Source organism: Martes martes (assembly GCF_963455335.1).
Source record: "Martes martes genome assembly, chromosome: 12".
NCBI lineage: Eukaryota > Metazoa > Chordata > Mammalia > Carnivora > Mustelidae > Martes > Martes martes.
Genome location: NC_137900.1, coordinates 46,369,062 through 46,374,476, shown reverse-complemented (window position 1 = coordinate 46,374,476; position 5,415 = coordinate 46,369,062).

The window sequence follows — 5,415 nt, the reverse complement described above, 5'->3', positions numbered from 1 at the left end:
CAAACAGCCCGATTCCCCTGTTAATGGTCCTCAGGACAATGCCCTTGCTTTGCTTTCTGTTCAATACTGAACGGAGGTCTGTGTGGCGTCTCCCTCCCTCCTCTCCTACCCATAGGTTTGGCACTCGTTTTCCCCATTATTTCAATGAGTAATGACATCAAGGGCATGAAGCCAATCCTACCGGCACTTTACACTTTCCCCTTTCTACAAAATAAAGGAGAAGCAAACCAAGCAGGCTATAGCATTCAGGTTTGGGGGATTGTGACTAATTTCTCAGCTCTCTTTGCTCTGTCATAAAATGCTGGCTGTCATTCGACATTTGGCTTTTTTTCACAGAGCCCTTGAGCAAACTTTATTTACAGTGCACGCTGACTTTTATTACTACATAATACAGAAAATATTTGCTTCATTATGAAGCCAACTGAATATTTATTTTGATTTCTGTTACTTGTGGTAAACAGAGTTCAAAACACTCTCTACTACCATTGTTCCAAACTGGGCAAAAAATATGTAAACAATCAGCATAGTGATTGTGTGGCCCAGACCCCGTGATCGCCTCACGTACCCTTCCAGCAAAAGGAAAGTTTGTTGGAAAAAAAAAAAGTTCATGTAAATTTTAAATTTTAAAGCAACTTTCCACCCTTCAGGACTGTCTTTATAGTCCATCCTGGTGGTTGCCTTTTGTGGGAAGTCACCTCACAACGAAGCCTTTTCAAGGTAGTTTTAACTAAACCTTCTCTTTGGATAAAGTCCAAGGTAGGCCTGATTCTAAGACAAACATTATTGCCCCAAACATCAAGAGTCCTATTTTTTAGATGACATAGGTTAGAACCTGAGTTATTGGAAATATATGTCTGTACCCAGATGCATTTTGTCTATATTTATTTATTTATTTATTTTAAAGATTTTATTTATTTATTTGACAGACAGAGATCACAAGTAGGCAGAGAAGCAGACAGAGAGAGAGGAGGAAGCAGGCTCCCCGCTGGGCAGAGAGCCCGATGTGGGGCTCAATCCCAGGACCCTGGGATCATGACCTGAGCCGAAGGCAGAAGCTTTAACCCGCTGAGCCACCCAGGCGCCCCGCATTTTGTCTATATTTAGATATATGATACTGGCTTGGCTGATTCCATTCACTTCCAGAATCAACCTGCCTTGTCTACCTCAATGGGCTTTGAATGACTGTCCAGACTTGAAATGGACCCATTTGGCCTTCTGAGTGGTCTAGTTTCTTCATATTCACATAATGATAAACATGTCAATACAGACTGTCTGCATTTGCAAACCTGCTCATTGACCTTTTGTGATTCAGTAGACTTTTGAATGATTTTTAAGTCCCATTTATAACTCCCATACCCTTTTGTTTTTCTGCATTTTAAAGAAAGAAAAATAAATCCAGAGTAGCGGAACATTTTAGCTCATATCTTTAAATCCTGAGAAAATCATATATGCTAGCATGAATCCAGACTAATATTTATGTCAACATTTTTCTGACCGTGGATATACCTTCCCACTGAGAATTTGTGAGTGAGATTTAGTTTCTGTCTTACACTTAAGCCCACATCTAGAGTTTCTGAGCTTCAATCCTAACAGATCACTTTGGAGTTGCTTTTTCCTCTCTGTGCTTTATAGGACATTTATAAAACTTCTGCCTTCTTGCTGGAGGTGCTCACACAATTGGGCCAAAGGGAATGTTGTACCAGAAGAGAAAAAAACTTGTGCTCTGGGATCAGATCTGGAATCAAGCCTTGGGTCTATCACGTCCTGGATGTATGATCTTGAGCAAGTTACTAATCTTCCCAAACCACAATTTCTTCCTTAAAATAAGGGAAATAATATCTATATCATAAGATTACTATAAAGGGTGAACATAACAATGTCTGAAAAGCATTTGACACAGGTAATGTGTCTACCAAGCATGTAGACAATTATTCTGATCATTCTGATAAGAGTAACTTTTTAAAATGTAGGTTTTGAAGAGTACAGGATTTTCTACATACATACAAATGAACTCAATCAAAGATGTTCTATGAAACTTAAACTGATGTGAAAAACTTCCAAGATATCTCGAAGTAGGTCATCAAATACTTTCAGTATTTTGTATATGAGTCTCAGGTGGTATTTTCTTCTTTGTTATCATTTGGTAAAGTGTCTTTATAGCAAATCTTTTAAATCTTCAGTTTTCCCATCAACAAAATGGAACAACAAAACTTGGAAACCTTAGAATAAAGGAAACAGCAAAGATCACCATAAAATGCCCATTTTGTAAATAACGGGACATTGAAGAACTGTTTTATATACTGTGACTAAAAGATGCACCACAGGTTATCATTTTTATGTTTAAGAATGTAGACGAACAATGAAGATTTCATCTTATCAAGTCCAACGTTCAATTTATTTTTGCATGCTTGAAAAGCATGGTCAAAGCCTTTATTACTGATGATCTTAATTCATTTTTTCTGAAAATAAAACACATCTTCGATTTATAATGATAGTGACAGATCGGTGAACTTTGGAACCAAAATTTATAATTTTAGGGGTCACTAACCTGTGCCAGTGAAGAGAGAATATGGTTATCACCATCAGAATAATCCCCTAAGAATGTCAATCTTGAGAAGGAAGCATTTCTACCATGGAAAAATAAGTCTGTACATTAAGTTTATTGACGAACAGCACAGGGTTTAAGAACTTGAACTTTGGAATCTGATTGGGTGTGAATCCTGGATCCAGATCATTCTATTTAACCTTAGGCACGTCACCTAAACTCTCTGCATTTCAGTTTCCTCACCTGGAAAAGGAGGTTAATCATAATACCTATACTACTGAATTATTTTGAGAAAATTAAATAAGATTAGCAAAGTCTGTAGAACATTGTCCTTGATAACACTAGTGGTTGCTGTTATTATTAGTGTCTTGGTAAATTTGCAGACTTTTTTAATTGGTAAGAGGCATGACATTAAATATAGTATTTTGGCATTGGGTGAAAATTTTAAGCATGTTTGGCTACCCTCACACCCGAGTACACCCTTTGGCCCCTATCACAATACTATTATCACCCATATCTGTTATCCTTTTGCCAGTTATTTATGGTAAAGCAAAAGACGTAATCTTGTCCTCAAAAACTGAATATTCTCTCAACGGAGAAAAGGAATGCACAGTTAAAATACTGGGAATCAGTTTGAAGGCTAATCCTAAAGCTTGCTTTTCCTTCTTTTAAGGCTGAAATTCAAAATAGTGAAGACCGGTAGAATCCTACTAACACATAATATGCATTTTCCCCCTTTGGCTTGCATTTAAGTCAACACTGGAGGAGCATGGATTTTGGAATCCAAAAGACCTGAATTCATATCCCATCTCCACCATTCAGAAGCTACGTGAACTTGGGCAAATTCGTTAGTTACTCTGAGTTCTAACTTCCTCATCCACAAAAGGAAAATATAACTGTTAGCTCAAAAAATCAATGTGAGGATGTCAAATGGACCACAGACACATGAAAAAGTGCTCAACATCACTCAGCATCAGGGAAATACAAATCAAAACCACAGTGAATACCAGCTCACACCAGTCAGAATGGCTAAAATTAACGACGTGGGAAATGACAGGTGTTGTCGAGGATGCGGAGAAAGGGGAACCCTCCTACAGTGTTGGTGGGAATGCAAGCTGGTGCAGCCACTCTGGAAAACAGCATGGAGTTTCCTCAAAAAGTTGAAAATAGAGCTACCCTACAACCCAGCAATCACACCAGTGGGTATTTACCTGAAAATACAAATGTCGTGATCCGAAGGGGCACGTGCACCCGAATGTTTATAGCAGCAATGTCCACGATAGCCAAACTATGGAAAGAACCTAGATGTCCCTCAACAGATGAATGGATAAAGAAAATGTAGTGTGTATATATATACACACACACACACACACACACACACACATATGCATACAGTGGAGTACTATGCAGCCATCAAGCCCCCCCCACCCCCCCGGCAAAATCTTGCCATCTGCAAGAGGGTATTATGCTAAGCGAAGTAAGTCAATCAGAGAAATCAATCGGAGAAAGACAATTATCGTATGATCTCACTGATATGAGGAATTTGAGAAATAAGACAGAGAATCATAGGGGAAGGGAGGGAAAATGAAACAAGATGAAACTAAAGAGGGAGATAAATCATAAGAGACTCTTAATCTCAGGAAACAAAATGAGGTTTGCTGGAGGGGAGGGGGGTAGGAGGGATAGGGTGGCCAGATGATGGACATCGAGGAAGGTATGTGCTATGGTAAGAAAATAAATAATAATTAAAAAAAACAAAAATAACTAAATAAAATAAAATATTTGAAAATAAAAATAAAAAATCAGTGTAAGGATGAAAAGGAATGGCATTTGCGAAACACCCAGTATAGTGCCTGACTCTTAGTTGGTTCTTAATTTTCCTTCTCTCATTAACTGCAATAAAATGGACATTCTAAAACTTCTCTAAATCCATGTCGGCATTCTCATGTTTTCTTGATTCCATGGTAAACCCCTGTAGGCTTTCTTTAGTCCATTTTTACCTCCACATGAAATGGCTTCTGGGTATGTGCCCCACCCCAGAACAATATCGGATCTATAGCAGAGGCCACACAATTCTTCTTTAAATTAGAAAATAATCTATGTCTTCATCATTAGAACACAAAATGACATCCCATTCACAGCCATTTATTTCTACTCCACAATTAATGAATGAATAGAAGGTTTTGCTACTCTATACTTTGGATCCACTTCTGCTTGTGGCATATAGAGACAATCTCTTCAAATAAATCCTGGCAATATTTAAAAATACACAGCTTTGGGGTGCCTGGGTGGCTCAGTGGGTTAAAGTCTCTGCCTTCGGTTCAGGTCATGATCCCGGGGTCCTGGGATCGAGTCCCGCATCGGGCTCTCTGCTCAGCAGAGAGTCTGCTTCCCTTCCTCTCCCTCTGCCTGTCTCTCTGCCTACTTGTGATCTCTGTCTTTCAAATAAATAAATGAATAAATAAAAATCTTAAAAAAAATACACAGCTTTTCCCCTCTAAGATGGGAGTTTCTCCACTCTGATGATATGGAGCTGTAAGCCATGCACACTGAATCCGTGTGGGCCACAAATATACAGAAGCTCTTTCCAGACCTTAGCAAGAAATGAAAAATCAGTACACACCTAGGCTGAAAAAGAACTTGAAATTAACCAGAACTTTGATTCATTCCAAACTGATGTACGAAGTCATTTGCTCTCCCATAACCTCCAGCCTATATCGGTTTACCTACCCTCCCTCCAGTCCACCCTGCAGCTTCTTCCTACCTATAACCTCCACGGCTGATTATGGAGCCAAAGATAAAACCCTGGAAAGAACACCTCACTGCCTTTGCCTTTCCGACTTCTAAGGAGATTCAGTTTTCTTTTGCAG